General features: G+C 35.0%; 1 protein-coding gene and 1 long non-coding RNA gene across 2 annotated transcripts in view; one reads left to right on the top strand and one right to left on the bottom strand.

The window, feature by feature from the left end:
* The window catches only part of Themis (thymocyte selection associated), a 158,298-nt gene that overhangs the window by 36,870 nt on the left and 95,831 nt on the right, over window positions 1-25,597 (bottom strand). The gene's annotated exons all lie outside the window — the stretch shown is intronic.
* The window catches only part of LOC150059682 (uncharacterized), a 722,023-nt gene continuing 712,057 nt past the window's right edge, over window positions 15,632-25,597 (top strand). Inside the window, exon 1 of the long non-coding RNA XR_016536473.1 lies at window positions 15,632-15,731. This is a non-coding gene — a long non-coding RNA (uncharacterized LOC150059682). The remainder of the gene's footprint in view (window positions 15,732-25,597) is intronic.

Here is a 25,597-nt window from a genome sequence, read left to right as displayed (position 1 = left end):
GGATGAATAATCAGCAATACATTCAATACCTTTACAATAGATTATTCATTCAGGCCTAAAGTCAATATGGAAATGGTGGACAGGAACAATGTTCATAAAGTAACATACAATAGCAACAGAACCCACAGTCCTCAAGATGTGTGTAATATTCTATAGGAAAGATCACATATTAGGCTATAGAACAAGTCCTGGATGGTTTAAGAAGACTATCAGGTAAGTAAGTATACAGTTCTGTGGCATGTTTGCCTTTCAAGAGAAAGACTCCATAATGGGTGAGGACAAGCTTGAATAATTGTTGGAGGTGATGTAGTTTAAATTTTACAGAGAAAAACATAATGAAGGAAATGTATCGGAAAGTCCTTTAAGTACAGAAGCAAATAATGGTGTTTGTATAAGTTATTTTATCTCAAAATAAATAAAAGCTATCACCTGGAAAAAAAGAGAAAGGCTCTGGGTTCAATCCTCAGTACTATACAAACAAAAAACAAAAAGAAGATGGAAATCATGTCAAATATGTTTTCTTACCACAAGGCATAAAACGAGAAGCAGGAAGATGAAAAATAAACAGATCATTCTTGAACAGCTCATGGACCCAAAATGAAATCAAGAAGAAATCATAAAGTACCTTGGGATAACTCAAAATGAAAATGAAACAAACCCAAACTTATGAAATGCAGACAAAGCAGTTTTAGCAGGTAGTTTATCATAATTAATGACCAAATGAGAAAAGAGTATGGTTTTCAAATACATAACCTATCTTTATACACTGAAGAGAATACTAAACTAAATACAATGTTTTCATTGGGAAAGAAATAAATTAGAACAGAAATAAGTAAAATCAAGATTAGAAAAACAATAGAACAATATGATCCATGATAAGTTTTTAAAAATTGAGTGAAACTCAAGCCCTTAGCTAAGTTAAGGAAAAAAGATTCAAATAAGTAAAATTATAAATAAAAGAGAGGTTACTAACTGATAATACAGAAATACAAAGTAGCATACTGTTGGTAAGAATTTATAATGGCAAGATTCCTAAGAAGGACAGAATAGACACTCCTTAACATTTTTCAAGACTAATTCTAGTGCCATAGAAGGCAGAGATTCAGGATTGAGGGTTCGAAGCCAGCCTGGGAATTACAATTGTAGAGACTGTTTCAACCAATGCCTAGGCACAGTAGCGAGTATCTGTTATCTCAACTGTGGAGGGAAGGACAAAGAATGAACATAATGGTGTAAAATTTTTACCCCAGTGATGTGGTAACACACAAGTAAAAGGATCAGAGCCCGAGCCTTGGCAGGATTCATGTCTATAGCCAAAAAGGATTATTCTATAATCTTCCTTTTCAGAATGAGACAGGAAAAGGGTTCTTTCCTTCTTAAAAATGAATAATTTCATTTTAACATCATTCATTTTAACTTTCTAAAACACTACATGTAAAAATCCAATCTCAATCTGCAAGCGGGCACTCATTTGTGCGAGCCTGGCTTTGCAGGTATAATTGTACAGAGCTGCTGTCACTTTAAAACAGTAGCATTAAAACATCTCATTAACTTGTAGATCAATGCCAGAAATGAAACTATAAAATTTTGGAAAGGTTTTTTTCTTTTTCTTTCTTTTTTTTTGGCTATACCCAAGGTTATTTCTAATCAATTTCACTTTCGCCACAGCACAAAAGATGAAAACTATTGTGTGACAGTTTTCAACAGAATGTTTGCATGGTCAACTTTGATATTACTCAAGATGGCTGTCTACTCACTGCTTCCAAAGTCTATTTTTGACAAGATGCTAACAAAAATAAAGAAATGAGAATGATCAGTAAGTAAAACATTTCAGAAAAATATTCTAATAATTTTAAAAGAAGTTTTCACTTCCACTTCTCTGTTGTCATTCAGACATATCATAATGAAATATTTTTTGCTAATTATTATTTACTAATATGACAGTTATAATCTCTAGCTGAAGAAAAATAAACCTAAAGTGATAGTTCCTGAGATTTTAATATGCTAGACAAATAAATTCCAAAAGTTATATCAGAGTGGTACACTGCTTAACTTTTATGAGGGAGAAGTAATGTTACTTTGAAGTCTAAACTATTCATGTTCCACAGTTCAATTATTTACATCCTAACAGAAAATGCCACCACAATTAATCTTGAATTTTTTTGAAGAGTACAATATGTCATGATTTCAATTCAGACATTTTCTCATTAGAACACAGCTGCCAATTTGCCACTTTTTGGTTGCAAAAATAATAACAAAGGAGCACAATAGCAAAAATGGTTATCTAATTTAACAAGGAAAAGTAAAATATAAAAAATGTACTTTAAGTCAAAAGAACATTCTCTTATTCCATCATTATGTTGCCCATAGAGTTTCTGTAAAACTATAATAGAAGTGTTTGTTTTCCTTGTGCAGAGAACAGTTTGAGGAAGAAAAGTGCTTGCCTGATCTTTGATTAACTCATAAAGGAGAAGTTCATTGACAAAAGAGACAGAGCGATTTTGTGTGTTCTCACCAATGAATACTTCAGATGACTGAGAATTCTTGATCCTTGATAATGCAGTATATTAAGATATGGACTTCACAGGATGCTTTTTTAAAAAAAATCTAAGACTCATATTTATTTTCTGGCATCTTCTCACATTTTGGAGCTACATGCCAGCTCTGTAGCTTCAGAATCACATCCAGAAAGTTCAATAAAGTTGAGGGAGGCTTTGGATTTGAAGTCAGGTCTTCACAGTCCCAGACCAGAGCCTATTCAATTCACTCTTCAAGTCATTGCAGCTGCACATCTGGGAAGTGCTTTTCTTATATATTTTTTATTGTAATTAATAGAAGGGTTATATGATATTTGCCAGATAGATGGTGCATTAATTCCCATACACTGATACCCTTTCACATGTCTTGGTCCCCATTTCCCTCCCCCCCACCCCTCATCTTGTTTTCCCCTCTTCCCTATCCAATTTCAAATAACCAAATACAAATATATCCGATATATCATATAACAAAGTGAGATACTGTAACAATATGACATAACCAAGGGACAACAAAAGAGATGAGAGATAACATAGTACCTTAAGGACAACAATCATTCATAATTTGGCTTTTGTTTCTATAGCCTAGAGATCCTTTCATTTTGCATCCTACATATGGCCTTTTGTATCAAGGTTTTGCTCTATTGCAAATCTCTGGTAGGAGAGCCCAAGGTTTCTACTGATTATGACAAATGAGGGAAACTATTGAGCCTAAGTTCCTTTGAGTCTGGCTTACTTCACTTAATATGATTTTTTTCTAAGTCTTTCCATTTCTTAACAAATGGGGTGATGTCGTTCACTCTGACAGCAGCATAGAATTCCATTGTGTACAAATGCCACATCTTGTTGATCCATTCATCAACTGAGGGATATCTAGGTTGGTTCCATATCTTTGCTATGGTGAATAGTGCTGCAATGAACATTGTTGTGCTGGTGGATTTAGTATGTCTTTGTTCTGGATGATTGGGTAAATGCCAAGTAGTGGAATTGCTGGGTCATAGGGAAGCTCTATGTTTAGTCTTTTGAGGCACTGCCACACTGCTTTCCATAGTGGTTGAAAGAGTTTGCACTCCCACCAACAGTGTAGTAGTGATCCCGCCTGGCCACATCCCCTCCAGCATCTGTTGTTATTAGTTTTCTTGATCCTGGCCATTCTAACTGGAGTGAGGTGGAATCTTAGAGTTGTTTTGACTTGCATTTCTCTTATGACCAGAGATGTCATGTGTCTATAGGCCATTTTTGTTTCTTCTTCAGAGAAGACTTTCTTTAAGTCTTTGGCCCATCTTTTAATGGGATGGTTGTTACTTGGGAGATTAGTTTTGGAGTGATTCAATTTTTTGAGCTGTTGATATATTTTAGATATGAGGCCTTTGTTGTATGGTTGGTGAAGATCTTCTCCCACTCTGTAGACTTCCTAATTAATTTACTAGCTATGTCCTTTGCCATACAAAAGCTCTGCAGTTTAATGCAGTCCCACTTATCCAGCCATTCTCTGATTTGTTGTGATTCTTGGTGCTTGTTAAGAAAGTTTTGACCTGTGCCAAGGAGGCCTAGTGTATCTCCTATTCCTTCTTGTAAAGTTTTCAGAGTGTTGGCTTTTACCTCCAGGTCTTTGATTATTTGGAGTTAATTCTAGTGCAGGGTGACAAAGAAGGATCCAACTTTAGTTTTCTGCAGGTGCTTAACCAGTTCTGCCAGCACAACTTGTTGAAGAGGCTGTCTTTCTTCCATTCTATTTTTTTGGCTCCCTTGTCAAAGATTAGGTGGCCATAGGTCTGTGGTTTAATATCTGGGTCTTCAGTTCTATTCCATTGGTCTTCAGGCCTGTTCTTGTGCCAGTACCAAGCTGTTTTGATAATTATAGCTCTGTAATAGAGTCTAAAGTTTGGTATTGAAATTCCTCCTGTGCTGTTCTTTCTGCTAAGTGTTTTTGCTATAGGGGTCTTTTATTATTTCATATGAAATTTTGGATTGCCTCTTCTATTTCTTTAAAGAATGACATTGGGATATTGATGGGTATTGCGTTGTATTTGTAGATAGCCCTTGGCAAGATTGTCATTTTCACGATATTGTTTCTTCCAATCCAGGAACATGGGAGGTTCTTCCATTTCCTCAGTTCTGCTTAAATTTCCTTTTTCAGGATTTTAAAGTTTTCATCAAAACGGTCCTTTACATTCATAGTTAAGGTAATTCCTAGGTACTTTATTTTCTTTGAGGCTATTGCAAAAGGAGTTGCTTTCCTGATTGTTGCCTCGTTCCTCTCACTGTTGGCGTAGAGGAAGGCAGTTGATTTTTGAGGGTTAATTGTATACCCTGCTACCCTTCCTAAGTTTTGAATCAGCTCAAGGAGCTTGCGAGTAGAGTCTATAGGATTCTTTAAATACTGAATCATGTCATCTGCAAAGAGGGAAAGTTTTACTTCCTCTTTCCCTATTTGGATCCCCTTTATGCTTGCTTCTTGCCTTATTGCTCTGGCTAGGAATTCTAATACTAGGTTAAAGAGGAGTGGAGACACTTGGTATCCTGTCTTGTTCCTGATTTTACAGGGAATGGCTTTAGCTTTTCGCCATTAAGTATAAACTAGCTGTGGGTTTGTCATACACAGCCTTTATTATATTGAGGAATGTTCCATGGATTCCTAGTTTCTCCAGAGCTTTTAACATAAAGGAGTGTTGGATCTTGTCAAATGCCTTTTCTGCATCTACTGAGACAATCATGTGTTTTTTGTCCCTGCTCCTGTTGATGTGTTGAATTATATTAATTGATTTGCATATGTTGAACCAGCTTTGCCTCCCTGTGATGAATCCCGTTTAATCATAGTGTATAATTTTTTTGATGAGTTGTTGTAGACGGTTGGCCAGTATTTTGTTGAGAAGTTTTGCATCGATGTTCATCAAAGAAATAGGTCTATAGTTCTCTTTCTTTGATGAATCTCTGTCTGGTTTGGGGATGAGGGTTATACTGGCTTCATAGAATGAATTTGGTAAAAAGCCTTCATTTTCAATTTCGTTGAAGAGCTTGAGGAGTATTGGTGTGAGTTCTGCTTTGAAGACCTTATAGAATTCAGCTGTGAATCCATCTGGCCCTGGGCTTTTCTTAGGTGGAAGTTCTCTTATTGCCATTTCTATTTCAGTGCTTGAAATAGGCCTGTTTAATTCTTCTTGGTTCAGTGTGGGTATGTTAATATTGGCTAGGAATTTGTCCATTTCTTCTAGATTCTCAAATTTGTTGGCATAAAGGTTTGAGAAGTATTCCCTCAAGATACTTTGGATCTTGGTAATTTCTTTCATGATATTACCATTTTTGTCTGTGATTTTGTTTATTTCGGTATGCTCCCTTCTTTTTTTGTTAAGATTTGCTAAGGGTTTGTCAATTTTGTTAATTCTTTCAAAGAACCAACTCCTTGTTTTGTTGATTCTTTCTATAGTTTTTTGGATTCCAATTCATTTAATTCTGCTTTGATTTTAATAATTTGCTTCCTTCTACTGGGATTAGGGTGGATTTTTTGCTCTTTTTCCAGGAGTTTAAGGTGACACACTAAATTGTTGGTTTGTAATTTTGCCAATTTGTTATTGTAGGCACTCAGAGCTACAAATTTTCGTCTGAGTACTGCCTTTGGCATGTCCCAAAGGAGCTGGTATTTTGTGTGCTCCTTTTTGTTAAATTTCATAAACTGTTGGATTTCTGTTCTGATCTCTTCGATGACTCATTGGTGATTCAACAATGTGTTGTTCAGTCTCCATGAGTTACATGGTTTTCATTGGTGGAGATGTGTGTTCAGTTCCAATTTGATGCCCTTGTGGTCTGAGAGAGTGCAGGGAATAATTTCAGTGTTTCTGAATCTGTTCAGGTTTGTTTTATGGCTTAAAATGTGGTCTGTTTTGGAGAATGTTCCATGTGCTGCTGAAAAAAACGTATATTGTGTCACAGGATGCTTTTATAGTAAGTTTTCTCCGTAGGTCATCAAAATTAAGATTTTTTTGTTGCTATAGTTATAACAGTTGTTAATAATGAGAAGTTCAAAATGAAAATATATTGGTTATATTTAAATATTTCAGTGATATAAAATCAGTAGGCATTGTTCTTAAACTTATTAATGCTCTGCTGGCAGTGAGGCTTTATATCAAGTGGCTCAGGGCTACTATAGAAGCATGTAGATGACTTTCAATTCAATAAGTAATACATATTTAAAATGAAAAAACTAGTAGCTCCTAAATAAAAGTTGGTTTTTAATAGCTAAAAAAACTAATAGTTGATAGAATAGAACAAAATCTAGAGACATTAGGCCAAATAGTAGGACACTAAATGTAAGGACCTCCAGGATAAGGAAACAAAAGCCATATAATGAATGACTGTTGTTCTTTATGTACTATGTTATCTCTCATCTCTTTTGCCATCCCTTGGTTATCTCATATTGTTACAATATTTCACCTGGTTATTTGATATATTTTATATGTGCTTAATTTGTTATTTGAAATTGGATAGGGAAGGGGGGAAATCAAGATAAGCAGGGGGAGGGTGGGAAGAAAATGGGGACCATCTCGAGAAAAAGTATCAATGTTTGTGAAGTTATGTACCTTCTATCTGGTGAATATAATGTAACCCTTGTATTAATCACAATAAAAATTATTTAAGAAAAGAACTAATAGTTGAATGAGATCGGTGTTTCTGAGTAACACTAAACTTTTGTGAAATGAAGTAGATTATTAGCATTTGTGTGTGTGTGTGTGTGTGTGTGTGTGTGTGTGTGTGTGTGTGTGTATCTTGGTACTAAGGCTTGAACTCCCTTAGCTTTTACTACTCAAGGATTGTGATGTATCACTTAAACCGTGATAGTTGCACTTTTGGCTTTTGGAATCTCATAGCCTTTTCTGCCCATGCTGGCTTTGACCAACCTCATATCTCAGCTTCTTGAGGAGCCATGGGAGTCTGGCTCCTACATTATTTTTAATTTTGTGATAGAAACATCAAAATGAGAAAAAATTATCATCAATGTTATGTGTGTAAGAGAATCTGTGATTAATGAGATGAAAGTGTATCAGGAGCTGCTTCTTACTTGTACATAGAGTCTCAAAGGAGGCCTACATGGGAGAGTGGCTGACAAACTCATCTTGTCCATTCCTTAGATATTCCATATTGGTTCCTGAGATAATGCATTTGGTAGTTACATTCATTCACAGTAACCCCCGTGGCAGGGTGGAGAATGCTTGTATTTCCCTATGGCAATCCTGGTTACTGGAATTACACTGTAGCTCACGTACAATTTATACCTAGTCTAATTCTATCATTAGATTTTTTTTCCAATGTTTATGTTTTCTTCCTGAAAATCCTTAGAAATGGCATGAACTCTGCTTTCCGGAAGAGATTTATATAAATGATGCTGTGTACTCTGTTCTGTTTGCTCTTCTTTCTCACATTCTCATAAAGTTCTATCATCTCCAACTGCAGCAGTTTACACCTTCATTTGTATGATCCACCACCAAGGAAACCACGTTAGCTGTGCGTAGCAAAGCTTCTTATAAACTACAAGGGTCCTAAAATCTAATTGTCTCACAGAAAACCTGCATTCTCAAGGGATTCCTCCTGAGAGTTTCAAGAATTCTGAAAGTCAGGAATACTATTATAATCCATAATCCCTTCCTGAAAATTCAGTAAAGCAGTAGAAAAAAAAACATGTAGGTGGACAGACTCTCAGTGGTCTTACTCCAAACTAAGTCCATGCATAAGTCTATTTAAGGGCTAAAAATGGCCACTTTTCCTGCTTTTTTCTTTCTTCCTATCGTGATCAAATTACAGTTTTCTGGGAAATATTTTAGAATGCCACATAGATTTCATTATGTCCTGAGCTTACCAGTGTAGGAAATAGAGCAATAAATGGGCCATATTGCTATGAATTGCCTACTAAGAAAGCGACGTTGACTCCAATTCACCAGCTTTGAAGAATAGAACATTCGAATTCAGTCATATATTACATACAATGATGTGATTAAACTAGGAGGTTATTCATTAATCTTAAAGAGAATTTTGTAATATTATAATGAATGATGGGGCTGGGAATGTGAGCTTCCTGTTGTATTGTTTGTTTGACTGATGTTGTAACTAACAGTTTCATTGAGTATTAAATGTGTCATGAACTATTAAGTAGCATTTGGAAATCTTGGTTTCTAAACATGCTTGTTATGATATTTTAGTTAATAGTCTTTGTTAAACAAAGAGTCTCTTTCCTTTTCTACTTCCAGTAATAAAAGAATTATTTCATCTTTTCAGGTTGGAGCACACATGAATTAATGTTCAACAAGTCCATTATAATTGGTACATATTGAAAGTTTATGGTAGTGATCCCTCAAACATTCATAAATATATCTCTTTTCTTAAAATCTGTATTATCACACATATGCATTCAAACACATCATTAAACTCTCTCCTTAAGCCTACATATTCAATTTTTTCCCATTCACATAGGTTATCAATTGGTAGCGGAATATGATAATTCCACTTAATTGAAGAACTGTACTTTTAAGATAAAATAAATGTTAACTAACATTATTTGAATTCTAAAGACTCATCTTCCATTTCTTCTAACTGACTTACATGCCATACTGTTTCTAAGATTCGTTAGCAGTCCAGGCACATATCCCTCCCCTTTCCTCTGTCAACCAGCAAGCTGTTCTTTCTGACTTCAAAGCATAAACATTTTTGCTTCATCATCAGTTTTATAGTCTAAAGGGAGAATTGGCTCATCTAAAAAGAAACCATACTTTGCAAAGAAAACAATAGAGATGCTAATCAATGCTTCCTTTTAAAATATGTATGCCTTTTTCCCACAAAAAGAAAAAGACAAGGCAACTTTCCTTTATGAAAGAATAAAGGCAAAGTATGAACAATACCTTCAGAGAGTATTAATTATATTTTTTTAAAATTCAGGTTATTCAACATCTTACAAGACAATTAGCTGAATTATTTATGTATTCTGACATGACTATTCAGATGGGAAATTTAATGGTTCTGAAAAAAATTAAAATATTTCCAAACAGAAGCTCCCAAGTTGCTCATCATTTCTGCAAAGTTATGTGAACATAGGTAGATGATCCATTTTAAAGTATTGTTTTTTATTCATTTTAATTTTGCTTTCTACTAAGAAGTTCTAACACTGTTGGCAGGCACAGTCTAAGTTTTTGGGCACAGAATCAGACTTATTACTTAGAAAACCCTGAAAAATTTTTCAACCTGAAATAACATAATGCCGAGCTCATTTGAAAATGCAAATAGTCCCTGGTTTCTAACACAACTTGAGGAGACAATGTGCATTTCTAATTCACTTCCTATATTTCCTTTACCAAGTGGCTCTCTGAATTTGGCCAACTTTTATCTTCATAAGAAAGTGAAGTCGGGCTGAGAGTTTTGCCTAGTGGTAGAGTGCTTGCCTAGCATGCAGGAAGACCCAGGTTTGATTCCTCGGTACCACATACGTAGAAAAAAGCCAGCAGTGATGCTGTGGCTCAGGTGGTAGAGATCTAGCCTTGAGAAAGTCCAAGGACAGTGCTCATACCCTGAGCCCAAGCCCAGGACTGGCAAAAAAAGAAAGTGAAGTCATAAATAATTCTTGGGGAACTATTACATTCCTGAGAGCTATACTACAATGAAAGTTTTCATGAGGAAAAAAATAGATGTAAATAAAGCAAACATTTTTGCTTTGTTTTTAAATTTTTATTGTAATGTATAGAGGGGTTACAGTTATATTCATCAAATAGTAGGTGCATTACTTCTCACACATTGATACCCTTCTCTTGTTTTTGTCCCCACTTCCTCCCTCCTACCCCCTCCCGATCATCTTGTTTTCCCCCCTTCCCTTTCCTATTTCACATAAACAAATAAACATATATACAATATGCCAGGTAACAAAGTCAGATACTATAATAATATGAGATTAATCAAAGGGCAATAAAAGAGAAGAGAAATAATATCATACATTAAGAACAACAATCACACAAGAGAAAGCTCTTGTTTCCATATCCTGGAGTTCCTTTCATTTAGCCTCTCCCTGTATGACCTTATGTATCTAGGTTTTGCATAAAGCAAACATTTTTTAGAATCCTGCTTCAAGGGGGATAAATTATTTGAATTAGTGCTTCTTGATTTTCTTAATTTTACTCTACTTAGAGCTGGAAGAAGTTCTTTAAACCTTTGAGATTGTTGTATTTTTATGACTAGATAAAAACATGTCAAGATTTGAGGGTGTGGGTGGTATCTGAAATGTTCTACAATACGGTCTTTCTTTTCCCCTAGAAACTTATCAGACAGGACACATGTCCTAATTTCTCAAGCGACAGAGAGACAGAGATGGTGCACTGTGCTCAATAAAGTTCATCCACTCTGCATGGCTTTCTTTCCTGCCAATCTTGCTTAACAAGGTCTTATTTCTGCTCCATTAGATAAAGTACTTTAAAGATTACCTTTATATTCCATAGCAAATACCAACCTCCCATTTGAAGTTGGAACTATGAAAGTAATTGTTTGTAGTTCATTTATCCATTATTTTAAATGAGAGATGAGATTTTTTTAAGCTGAACTATGAATATATTTTCCTTTTTTAAAATTTCTCTATACTTATCTCCTCTCTCACTAAGAAAATAAACAGCTGGATGCATGAATGTCACACAGACTACAGGGATACATCACAACACCTATATCAACATATAAAACTGTATGTTTTTGTTTTATGGTTTTGGGGGGACTGGGGGGAGAGAACAGTATTGCTTTGAACTCAAGGCACCAATTGCAATGTTGGTGCAGTACCACTTCAACACCTCCAGATTAACTTTTTAAATAATTATTTTTGAGATCTCGTATAGGGAATTTTTTTTGCCTGGGCTAGTTTTGAACCATGATTCCCTCAGGTCTCAGCCCACTGAATAGCTAAGATTATAGGCATGTACCACTCATGTTCCACCTTGTTTTTTTATCTTGTTAAATAAGTACATTTAATGATTTATCCCTAATATCTTCATTTTTTATAGTTGGGATAATGTATAGAAGGGGGTTACAGTTACATTTGTCAGGTAATGGTTGCATTACTTCTTGACCTTTGATACCCCTTCTAGGTTTTTGTCCTCTTTTCCTTCCCCTAGCCCCTTCATTTTTATTTTTATTATAAATTTTATTTTATTTGTTGGTATGCATACGTGTATGTGTGTGTGTGTGTGTGTGTGTGTGTGTGTGTGTGTGTGTGTGTGTGTATGTATCTGTCCTGGAGCTTGAACTCAGGGTTTGTGCACTATCCCAGAGTTTTTGTTTTCTTTTTTAAAAATATATTTTATTGTAAATAATAGAAAGGTTACATTATATTCGCCAGATAGAAGATGCATTATTTCACAAACATTACTACCCTTTCTCATGTTTTTGTCCCCATTTCCTTCCCCCCACCCTCTTCCCTCATCTTGTTTTCCCCCCTTCCCTATCCTTTTTCAGGTAAACAAATAAACATATATACAATATTGATATATTGTATATTGATATATTGATAACAAGGTAAGATACTGTAACAATATGAGATAACCAAGGGACAACAATAGAGATGAGAAGTAACCTAGTACATTAAGAACAACAATCACTCATTATATGGCTTTTGTTTCTATATCCTGGAGGCCCTTTCATTTAGCCGCATCCTATATGGCCTTATGTATCTAGGTTTTGCCCTATTGTAGACCTCTTCTAGGAGAGTCCAAGGTTTATACTAATTATAACAAATGAGGGAAACCATTAAGCCTATCTTCCTTTGAGTCTGTCTTATTGAATCAACCCAGATGTCCCTCAGTTGATGATTGGATCAACAAGATGTGGTATTTATACGCAATGGAATGCTATGCTGCCATCAGAAAGAATGACATCTCCCCATTTGTAAGGAAATGGAAAGACTTAGAAAAAATCATATTAAGTGAAATAAGCCAGACTCAGAGTTTTTGTTTTCTAAAGAATAGCACTCTACCACTTGAGCCACAACTCCACTTTTTGGTTTGTTTTTGTTTGTTTTGCTTTTTGTGGTGGGGGTGATACTAACTGGCAATAAGGGTCTCACAGACTTTACTGCAAGAGCTGGTTTTGACTTGAGATCCTCAGATCCCAGGCTCCTGAGTTGCTAGATTACTCGAGAGAGCCATTGGCTCAGGCTGGTATAAAAGAACTTGCTTCTTTATTCTCCTAGATTATGAATTTTTAAAACATTTTTCTTTATATTTTTGTCCCTGTTGACATTCAATTCATTTTAAAATTTGTTGTTCATTCTATTTTCTCCAGAACATAAGAAAGACTGATTCTCAGAGACACCATTTATCTATTTGCTAAGGAAACTTAAGGCAGATTTATTGTAGCTTCTTGTTTACTTAACAGTATTGGGCTTTGAACTCAAGTTGCTTAAAGATCAACCTCATAGGGTCAACTCTGGGAAAATCTGGATTTGTTATGCTCATTTTTGCACAGCCATTATCACTCAAAACATTTTTATTTCTGTCATTGCAAACAGTCCTCTCTCTCTTCCTGTTAGTAGGCATGCTTCCCAGTAGACTTTTAGTTATATAGCTCTTTCTCACAAACAATCACTGTAACTTTCTACTTCAATGTCATGATGTTTATACCCAGAGAAGTCTAAATATGTGAGGTTACCGTGAAAGATTTAGAAGCACAATCTTTTCATTTACACAGTTTGTTACAAGGAGTAAGAAAATAAACTGGTCTTAAAGAAGTTCTTGCTCTGTAAGAAATCAAAGTCTGTTTATCAGACTAACCTTTTCTGGCTCTCACAGTCACAATCTACTTAGTAGAAACATGAAGTTTTGTTGTTAAATCAATGTGATAACACTGGATAAGTTCTAGAAGTTGTTGTCTGCATGCATATTAATATATGCTGATCAAACTAAGATTCTGAAGGTCTTAAACTTTTTTCATGATTTGGAGGATTAAAATATGACTAAAAGCTTGACATAGTTCTAAGACTTTGCTGATAAAGGAACTTAGCTTTGACTAGGAATGTAGTGGCTGAGATAGCAAAACATTAAATGTATCTTTTTGTAAGAGTATCATATACGTTAGCTAATGAGGGAGTACTGAGACAGATCAAAGAGTTTGGGGGTACCAGGTTATAGCTCTCATCATCAAACATATTCCTAATATAGTGCAGCAGAACTGGTATGCCAAGTTCTAAAATCTTCCAGAAGAATTTACATATTTTGAGCATGTTGAGCCTCCATACCCGTTTTTACCTTAAAATTAGAACCTTGTTAAAAATATTCAGAGATTTTTAAAATATGCACTTAAAGAATTATATATTTCTGATTGCTAAGTTACAGGGAATCTAAACTTCTTCTTCCAAAAGGATTTTTTTTTCATGACAACAGGAAGATTCTGGATATTTTCACCATATATATGACAGCTGGTACCTTTTATCTTGCCAAGATCTATAAATGACGTAACGCATCGGTTAACTTTATGCTACAAAAAAGCATCATCTTAATAAAGAAGCTAGAAGACATAAGGTATAATTAATAAACTAACAACTGTCCAAGGAGTAGCTATGTAATGTTATAGAAAAATGATCCGGTGGGCTAGAATTCTATCTTACCCAAAAACATTATGTAAGACTTAGGAGTTGCTAGACAACCTGTTCAAGTAGATTAGCCCAGTTCCACAAGCTACAAGTAGGATTCCATTTCCCACATGAAGATCAGGAAATGTTTCTTTTCAATTTCTTCCTATATTTACCTGCTATACTAAAATAAAATTTCAAAGGAAAAGATATGAAATGAACTTAGGGTCAGGAAGCAAACTTATTTTTATTATCTGGGTTTCCGATATCCAAGATGGCTCCTTACATGCCTTAGCACTTTTGTGAAGAAGTAGGATTCTACTAGGATGCTGTGCACAACTTTTTTTTTTTTTTTTTGCATGGAAGCTGGAGGCAATCCTAAGGTTTTCTTATGGATGTCAGATTCAAAGACATAATTGCCACATTGAAATACTTAAAAGCAAATCATTGAGGGTTTTCAAATCCAATATGGTGGACAATTACCCAGGGATTTGAGGATTAGGACAAGTGGCAGGGAGGGGGAAGCTTTTCCCTTCAATTTACAATTACTGTTATAATGTGATATATAGCAGAGTTACAGTTACATAAGTCAAGAGTACATTTCTTTTTGAACAGTGTTATTCCTTCCCTTGCTCTCTCTCTTTACTTCCCTTCCTGCCAAGCTATAAGGTTCATATTCAACAGTGTCAAGTGAGTATCAATGTTGCATTAATTCAACTTTGACTTTTTTAATTCATGAGAAGGTTTTAGTTCATGAGAAAGCATGAGGTCAACTTTGAATTTTTTTTAGTTTATGAGAAAGTTTCCCTTCCTCTTAGTTTTGTATCATAAACGTTTCTTCTTTTCAAGAACCAAATTTTTTTTCATTACTAATTGGTTGCTTATTATCTACTTATTTTAATTTAGCTCTAGACTTTATTATTTCCACCCTTTAGTTTACATTTAATTTACTACATTCTTTTCCCCTTTACATTTTAAAAAGTATGATAGATGATTCTTATATATTACTTTTTCCTTATAGCAAATACTTAAAATTATAAATTATAAATAAATCTGGAATAAATGTTGCTCTGGGTGCATTATTAAAATTGATGTATATTGTATTTATTTTCAATAAATTCAAATTATTTTTAATTCTCTTGTGAATTCTTTTTTGACACTGACAATATGTTAAGTGCCAAGTAATTAAAGGTTCTTCTACATATGCTTTTGTTTTTTACTTCTAACTAATTTCACTGTGATCAGAGGGTTTATTTGTATAATTTGTCTACACTCCAGTAATATTTTTTCATGTCCTAACATATGTTCAAGAGGCTCCTGTCTCTAAAATAACCCCCAATGCTTCCTGTGTCCTGTATTCACTCTGTTATAGAGCCCCTTTACTGAGTGTCGGCCATCTAACAAGACAATAAAGCAGAAGTGATGAGATCTCCCTTCTGAAATTAAGTTGTAAAGAGATGGAACGTCATGAAAATAATCTGTGATACTTCCATAATCAAGAACAAATCTTAGGGTCAAATGAGTGGATTAAAAATAATATTAACAACATCAACATAACATTAACAGAATGCAATGGTTCACTAGTGTGACTTTTTTTTTTTTTTTTTTTTTTTTTTTTAGTGTAGGAGACATGTGGAAAGAGCACAGAGGTTTACAAATATTTTTGGATCCATGACTACATTCGTAGAGATGATCCTAGTTTATGATCTATTCTTTGTGAAATCAAGATTGCTTGAATGCTGTTCTACTTAGTGAGGTTAGAACTTGACATGGGCACACGTGCATAACACTACATTGTTTCTTTCTGCAAGTTTGTTAAACTGAATGTAGGCCTCTCAATGCATTCTCAATGCTGGGAGAATGACTGAGCAAGTGAAGTGAAAAATCCTGCATGTACATGTGTACATGTGTATGGGATTGTAAAGCTCATGCCCAGAAATAGCATACTACTCAGTAATAATTAACAGAAAGAAAATAAGAAAGAAAAGTACCTTTACACAATTTGAAGGAAATGAAATTGGGACTGTTTTCTTTTGTTTCCTTTTCTTTATTTTATTATTCAAACATTTAAAAATTCATGCATCTACCTCCAATCATGTTTACTCACTTACAAGATTATTTCTATTAGCATATCATAATTGTTCTATAGGGATTTCATTGTAATATTTCACTGGAATACTTACAATATCAAACCCATCCTCTCATTCATTTTCCCTTACCCAGCTTGCTCTTCTCAAATAATTTCAACATGTTTCATTATTGTTTTTCTATGTAAATAAACTACTTTAACTATTCATCTTCATGTACCTTCTCCATTCTCTTTCACTTCTGCTGGTATCTATCTCTCAACAGAGACTGTTTTACTTTCCTGGCATTCATTTTATTTATTTTTGTTGTGCATTAATTTTACCAAGGGGTTTAACTGTAATATTTCAGATGTGCCTGAATTCATTTTAATCAAAATACCTCACCCCCTCTCTCTTGATTGCTGTTTCTCTATCCCCAACCTCCTACTAAAAGTTTTCCTTGAGATTCGGTTTCCCTTTTTAAATCACTTCTCCATGTCAATGGAGAAAAATAGGTGAAATGGGGGTCCATTTCCATTTTCTTGCATTCAACCTAGTTTAATATTTCAAGGGCATTTGTTTTAGACAACACGGTTGGTATTCATTTTCAAATACGATCTCACAACTTTCTTTTTCTCTTGGACTGTTTAGCCATTCACATTTAATGTTATTATAGATGCTACTTTTTTTCATCAGATCTGGTTATCAGATAAACATTGGACATTTCTCACAAGTTTAACCTTTTGAAAATGGACAGTCCTTTGGAGAAGGCAGAATTTAGAAGATACACGAGGACAGCAATCCCTTTTGTCATATACAAACCATTTGTTCATGGAAAGAAAATCAGCAGAGCAGTTCCATTTTCTTTATGTGTGCAGTTTTGAATTTTATTTTTAGTAAGTTACACAGGACGTTATTTTATTCACTCTGAACTGCTCTGAAGTGTCCATTAAAGTCTAGTTCTAAAAGTCATTCAGATGGCATTTTTTTCTCTTTTGCTACAAAAAAGGTAACAGAACGAAGAAATAATACCTACTGGGTTGCTTGAACTCAAGCTCCCATTTTTATGGAGTCGATTTTATTATCTTGCACAGAGAAAGAGATTCATCTAACTTAGGAGCCATTTCATGTTATACATCTCTTGGATGACACACAGAGTTATTAAAAATGTTCTCTCTCTCTCAAGAAATATAGATGAGGAATTTCTGAAAGAAATTTCTGCAGAAAACCAAAACTACAGACAGTCTATATGTGATGATCAGTCACTGCATCAAAAAGATAGTTACAGAGCACACTCTGGGTTCAGCATCTTCCTCTAAGTGCCTGCTCTCACTTACTCTTGACTTTATCATCTTTAGAAGGAATTGAAAGCTCTTCTTCCACACTGATCTTTTCTTAGGCTCTTTCCTTAGCCATTAAACAATGATAAACGGTATCTTTAAATAGAGTTTCACTGGAGACCTTCTCTTTAACATCATACCCACCTCAAATCTCTCAGTGTCTTAACAGTTTTGAACTTGTTGGTACCTTATCTTTCACAAAAGAAACATACAAGTAGCTCTTCCAAGCTAGAATTGAGAGGTGATGATTAAATCAACATAGTCTTCTGAACCTCTCCAGTCACACAATCAATCATCAATCATTACCTGATTCATTTTACTGTGCTCATTCATCTTCCAAATAAAATTTCAAGTCATTGAGAAATACACCAGGGTCTAAAGAATAAAATATCTGCTTAAAAGACTTGGACAAAAGTAGCATTTCTAATGTAGTGTGGAAAATACTATATCAGAGATATGAACTGGTGCATGTAACTCTCCTTTCTTTAAAAGTAGCTTTTCCTGGCAAGTCACAAATCGAACTAATTGACACTGTAATACAGGACAAATGTTGAAACTACTCTGGTCTCTAGCTGTTCTTCTGTAAGAAACATTTAGAAGACCCACATCTATAACTTAAAGGCTTTAATTACCTTGCTTTATTTAACTGTACTTCCCCTACAAATTAAAAAAATCAGCTTCATAGACAAAGCTGTGAAACTGTTATCTATTCTGTGATTACATTCTCCACCAGCAACACCTTTCTTCTTGGATTGATTCCTCTAGTAGAGTTTGGGCTCTCATGGTGGCTACCTCTCTCCACACTGCCCAGGTGATCAGAGTGAAACAGCATGCCTCTCCCTCCATGTGAGAATGGACGACTTAGATGAGTCACTTAGTAGAATTACTTTTATATAAGTTCTTGCTGAAGCAGAGCTCTTTATTTTTGAGAAACTGAATGTGTCTATGGCATGGTTCTTAAGATACTGGTGACTACAATCAAACTGTGAGTGGAATGACTATGAAGAGGCCCAAGCCATGATACAGCTGTGATTACCCTAATCCAGCTTCCCCCAACACTGGAAGAACTCACTCCTGTACTCTTTTCTTACTTAACCCAATTTAGAATGAGAGTTTTGTCATTAGCAACCACAAGAAGGTCTGTCACAATGTTTGTATAAGAAAAGATTTTCATTCCTAATCATTGGATTACAAAGACAGTCCATTACAATTGTGGAAAATTACATAAAATGTAGTCAGATATGTGGTTTCTACAAAGTGAAACAGTTAACAGAAATCTTTATATAAAGTATCTTCCTTCCTTCCTTCTTTTGTCTTTTCCTTTTGCTGGTCTTAGGACTTGAACTCAGAGCCTGGGCATTGTCCTTGAGCTTCTTTACACTCAAGGCTAATGTTCTACTACATAACATCTCCTTCATCTTTTTCTAAGTAGTTTATTGAAGATGAGAGCCTCATGCACTCTCTTACCCAGGCAGGCTTTGAACCACCATCCTCAGACCTCAGCCTCCTGAGTAGCTAGGATTACAGGCATTTACCACTGGCACCAGGCTTCCTTCTTTTTCTTTATACCTTCTTTTTTCTCCTCCCCTCCCTCATCTTTACTCTTCCCTTCTCCCTTCCCTGTCTTCTCTCCTTGCTCCCTCCCTTCCTTCTTTCCTTGCTCCTTCCTCCTCCCCCTTCTCCTAGTCTGATTCCTCCTCCTCTACTTCCTCCCTTATCCTTTTCTTTGAAATTGTCTCCCTAGATACACCAAGCTAACCTTGAACTGGCTATCATAACTTCTCACATGCTGGGATTAAAGGTATGCACCACCAAGAAAGTTCTTTATAATTGATTTAGTGTTATCTTTACCATATGAAACAATCTTTGAATCCTAAGCATTAAAAGTAGGCCAGGAGGTTGGCCTAGTGGTAGAGTGCTTGCCTAGCATGCACAAAGACCCGGGCTCGATTCCTCTGTACCATACCCATAGAAAGAATACGGGAAGTGGTGCTGAGGCTCAAGTGGTAGAGCTCTAGCCTTGAGAAAGTCCAAGGACAGTGCTCAGGCTGTGAGCTCAAGGCCAGGACTGGCAAAAAAAAAGTTCAATCTCAAAACTTAACATTTGGAACATCAGATACGGGGGCTCATAGCTGCTATCTCAGTTACTCTAGAGGCATAGATTGAGATTGTCAAGACCAGCCAGGACAAAAGTTAGCAAAACTCCAACTAACAAATTGGGCATTATGTGCATGCATGTAATCCCAGCTACAAGGGAGGTAGAAGTAGAATTGTGGAGTGAGTACCAATTTGAGAAAAAATGCTATTTTCTTTCTGAAAAATTGCTAAAACAAACCAACAAAAGGGCCAAGAGTATGGCTCAAATGGTAGGATATCTGCCAATGAAAGCATGAAACACTGAATTTGCTCCCCATTACCACCAAAAAGAAAACAAAAAAGAACAACTGTAGAACTTCTATAAATATCTTTCCTACTTTATTTGAAAATCAAAGGGATCAGGTGTGGCTCTACATACCTATAACTTCAGCTATCTTCAGCAAAGATAGGAGAATCTTAGTTTAAGCCAGCTGGAGAAAACTTAGCATGAGATTCAACCTGAAAATCAATTTGAAGTGGAAGAGTATGTGCTTGAGGCCCTGAGTTCAACTCCTGGTTGGAATAAGCAAATAAACAAATTTGCAAATTACTAACAAATAATAGAGCAAAAGAAAAAATGTATGAGAATGACTCTAGACTATCATATCAATAATCAACTTGCATCAGGTTTATGGAGCAGACAGAAAATGAATATCTTTCACAATAGATTTATTATTCAATATTTTCCATGAGCCACTGAGATGAGTCAAGTCTATGGAGTGCTTTCCCTTCCACTGACAGACTAATTTGCTAGCCCATAAGTTACTGAAGGAGACCCTACCTTCCAGCATCTTTTGTCCTTGGTATGTGGATGATCTTTTGAGAAAGTAGCTTCATTTGTCATTAAACATGTAAATATTTCATTAAAATATTAAATGACTTTGATCTATCTAGGTATTCAATAAAATACTTCACATGTTTTATTTGCACCTGGAGACAAACCTCCAAAAGTGCAATTTTATGTCACACTGAAAAAAATATATAAATGAAAGGAACACACTTGTTTTTCTGAGGTAATGAAGGCAAAATTACCCTGTTATGGTATGGTTTTCAGCTTAAATGTTTGAAAAGTAAGTAGAATCATAATGTTTTCAACAGCTTGACCATCTGTTATTGTTTCAAAAAGCTTTAGGGAATATTCAGTGTGATGGAATGTAAAACAACATCATCCACTGTTATGTTTGGAGGCTCTGTGAAATATAATTTGTACCCTTTCCTTCCCAAATGAAACAGCTCAGAAAACAGAAAATGTGGCTTTCACATCAAACAAAAATTTAGATCAACTAAAGGATGAGCTCATTATCCTCTGAATATGTTTATTTCCTTATCACAAAATTAAATGTAGCTGGTACTTGGAAGCATGCAAGGTGTACAGAATAATGGATTAATGGTGTTACTTTGGTACATGTGTATATTATATACATTTGAAATCAGACTAAACACACAATTCTCTCCCAACTATTTTTATATATGGTAAAAACCTTTCAATGCCCTTTTTGCTAGTTCTTCTACATGTACAGCTTATGTCCATTGCTATGGTTGCTGTACTGGGCAACAGAACACAGGCTTTGTTGATCTTTTCTAAAACTGTACCATGGTACCCAATGATCAGTCATCTTACTTCATCACTCCATTCCTTCTACTCTCCCTAGACTCTGTTAACCATCACTCTCCTCTCAAATTCTAGGAGGCACTTTTTTGGTTTTTTTAGTGTCCTCAGCTGAGTAAAGTCACACAGCACTTGTCTTTCTCTACTTGGCTTATTTTACTTAATAGAAAGATCTCCAACCATGATACTGCAAATAATATAACTTCTTTTTTAATTTATAGATGAAAGTATTTATTTGTGTATACATACCATATTTTTAAATCATTCACCAGCTGATAAACACTTAATTTATTCCATGCATTGGCAATTGCACAAACTGATAACCCTAAATACGGGCATGTAGATAGATGTAAATTTGACAGACTGATTTTTATTTCTTTTGAATATATATTCAATTGTTGGATCAAATGAAAGTTCAATCTGTAATTATTTTAGGAACCTTATGTTATTTCCCATAATGGTTTCTTTATGTTCCAATTAAAAGCATGTAGGGGTTTCTTTTTCTTTCTACCCCTGACCATATTTGTTATCTTTAGTCTTTTTTGATAATAGCCATTCTTACTAGGATGAGGCAATGTCTCATTATGCTTTTTAAACTTGCATTTCCATGATGAGTAGCAATGTTGAATATTTTAATAAACCTGTTTATTATTATTATTATTATTATTATCCAGTCCTAGAGGTTTAAATTCAGGGCCTGGCTACTGTCCTTGGACACTTTATGCTCAAGGCTAGCGTTCTGCCACTTGAGCCAAGTGCTACTTTCAGATTTTTCTGGGTATGTGGTACTGAGGAATCAAACCCAGGGCTTCATGCATGCTGAATGAGCATTCTACCACTAGGCTACACTCTTGGCCAATAAACCTGTTTTGAAGAGCTATTTAGATATATTGTCTATTTTAAATTGTTTTATATGTTTGCTATTCAATTTTCAGAGTTAGATGTAGAGTTTGCGACATTTTCTCCCTTTGAGTATGTTGTCTCTTTACTTTGCTGAGTGCTTCCTTTGCTATGCAGAAGCATTGCAGTTTGATATAATCTCATTTGTCTATTTCAACCCATGCATTTGAAATAAATCTACTGATAGGATGGTGTTTATTAGGTGTTCCTTGTGTGATAGGTACTATTCTGGATAGATTAACTTAATCCTACAACTCTCTTAGACATGCTAGTATTTCTTTTATTGATGAGATATATTTAGGAAAGAAAATATTACCTTGCATCAGATTAAATGAGGCATGGTAAACTAAGGACTGTTATTCTGGGACTTGAAAATCTACTCATGCATAAACAAAAATGAACACTAGCAAAAACAATCCCACTCAACATTTTTGAAAGTTTAGAAATTATCTAAAGACAATAATGCAGGAAAAGAAGGAGGAGGAGGAAGAGGAGGAAAATGATAAATAAATTGAATCAGTGAACAGTTTGATGCTTTAAATCCCTCTATTCCTATTCTTCTCTCCCTAGATCCCTAGAATTCTTGGAAAACATCAGGCTTACAACCACAGTATGCATAACCAAACAAACTAACCAAACCTAACAACATTAGCCCTGTATGTAGTTCACAGCCATAGTCACAGCATTAGAGAGTTGGATATAGAAGAAAATCGAAAGCTTGAGGCTTGGGTTGTATAGAGAGACTTTGTATGAAACAAAACTAAAACAAAAGCACACCCCAATAATCTGAAATCCACCACAGAACAGAGTTTGTATAGTGCTTTTCCAATATCCAAATTCCTACAGCAGTGTCATTCTTCAAGCAGGTAAGAATGTCCCTGAAAAAGCCCTGTTCACAGGGCTTGTATTTGTTTACACCAACTCTACACATTCCCTAGAAGCAGCCACCAGCTGGGCACTCATCAAAGAATCAGCAGCAATTGTTTAGCACTACATCTTCCTGGGTCTGTGATGCCAGCTACAGTAAACAAGATTCAAGTAATGGTTTATTCCTTTAGAAATCTCCCTTACTTGCTTGTTTAATCTCTGTCTGTCTGTCTGTCTGTGATACACACACACACACACACACACATACACACACACACACACATCTACCCCAATTTCTTTTAACCAGAAAAATAAAACACTTCAATATATGTTTATGAAAATAAAGAGCCCAACTCTACTCCATGCCAGCCTGAATCCAGCCTGCTCTTAGCTGACATCTTTTAAGACATTATCTCAAACTTTCATTCATGCTCCTCCTTACCAGTGGGGAACGGCTTCTATCTCTCCATTTCAATAGTTACATAAGCATTGACATATATTTCTGTGTATGAAAAAATACATACTTGTCTATATATTATTTCTGGGGCCTGTTTATCAATGTATAACAGAGAACAAATAACAGAGAAGATCTTTGTTATTCATACTGTAAAATACTTGCTACTGACCAGTAGAAATATCAACATGATATGAGACTTATGAAGTCTGAAATGTTTGAGCCATCGCTCAACATATAAGCTGAGAAATCAACCTGCTGCAATTATAGGTAGGAAGATATACAAGGAGGTGTATATATATATGCAGATAAGTAGGTAGACGAATGAGAGAAAATGAAGTAGAAAACCAAAATCTTTAGTCTCCTGAGGTTGCAGACACACACAGACGCAAACACACACACAAACACACACATAGACATACACATACACACACACACACACAAACTGAACAGCAGAGGGACCCTTATCTCCTCTGATGAGGGACAGGTGAGAGATATATTGGGAATTTCTGAACGAAAAGGAAAATCCACAGCCTATTTTAATTATCCTTCAAACAATGTAGTATAACAACAATTTGCATAAAATTCACATTGTAATATAAGATCATAAATACTCCCTACTTCACTACATGTATGCATTAGGTTAGCTGCAAGCACTATAGTTTCCTTTAAAAGACTTGAGCATCTACAGATTTGGGAGTCCAAAGGAATCTTGGAACAGTTCCAAGATGCTGAGGGATAACTACCTCTATCTTTTAATATCCTTTTGCTATTATATGATCATCCTTGAATCCAGTATTCCATACTCTCTTCTCAAAAAGGTAGGACAATGGTGTAACATTGTATTCATGGAGACTTCTGCCCAGCAGCCAGAGTCAGGGTTGAGATGAAAAGGTCTGGGGAGCTTTCCTATGTTGCTCTTACATTTTGGTTATTAAATAGTGGAAGATTGAAGGCTCAATATGAAGGAGGCTTCCAATTCAATGGAGAAATATTTTCCTATCTATTATTAGTATTTTTGCTAAACATATAGATCATATTTAAAGCTTTGCCTTCTACCCAAGTATTGGAGCTTTGGAGATAGTAGTTTTCTGATCATTATATACCACTAAGCAACATTTTCAAATTATACTATTTTACTTGAAAAAAAGGAAAGTCCTTTAGCATTTAACCCTGTGTTTTTCTTTAAAAGGCACAAGAATAGGATCATCACAACAGAGATTCTCTTTCATTACTGAGAAGAAATTTATTTTTTGTATTTTATAAACTCTTGTCAGACAACACTATTTAACTTAATCCTTGCTAACTCCTTACACTCTCAAAATATGGCAAATTGTTAGAGAAATAACATTTACTTTAATAAAGCAGAATTATTAAAATTTTAATTTTTTATTTTTTAAAAATATTTTTCTTATCTTTAAGTAGTTGTACCAAGAAGTTGCTATTCAATAAAACAATTTATTAATAAAATGTATCTCATACAGTGTCACCTATTTATATATTCTTACCCATCCACCCAATGCACATATCCCTTAACTTTCCTTAATTTTGTAGGATGTACATTAAAGGTTTGACTGCACTTACTCCCTTTCTCTTCACCCTTTTTCAGACTCCCCTTGATACTACCTATTCCTTTCAAGTATCCATTTACTTGTGTCTATTTTGTTTAGTTATGGTTTTTTGTCTTTCTAAGGAATTGCACTGTTTGACTACTCCTCTAAATCTACCAGAATTTCAATCAATACATGTATGGACTCTTGTATTCCACCCAAGGCATTTACTTACATTTTTGTGCATGTGAATTATATATTCCACATATGAGAAAATATGTACATTGATTGTATGATTGTATTTCCTCACTTTCTATATTTCAATGAATTTCAAAAAGAAGATAAAATGGCCTTGGTATCTAGAATACCTTAGAAATAAAGGCTGGTTGCTTGGACCATTACTGGTGCTAATCATTAGGATTCTCTTAGAATTATAGTAGTTCTTTTAAAGCAGATATTATATCATCATTTATTTGCTCCAAAGACTATGATCACTTCCAATTTCAGTCACAGAAAAAAAATCTGATTTCTTTCAAAGGCCTAGAATACTCCACAAAACCCAC

Source organism: Megascapheus bottae, chromosome 8 (assembly GCF_031878675.1).
Source record: "Megascapheus bottae isolate mThoBot1 chromosome 8, mThoBot2.hap1, whole genome shotgun sequence".
Lineage (NCBI taxonomy): Eukaryota > Metazoa > Chordata > Mammalia > Rodentia > Geomyidae > Megascapheus > Megascapheus bottae.
The sequence above is the reverse complement of the archived record's forward strand: the minus strand, read 5'-3'. Positions and strand labels throughout refer to the sequence as shown.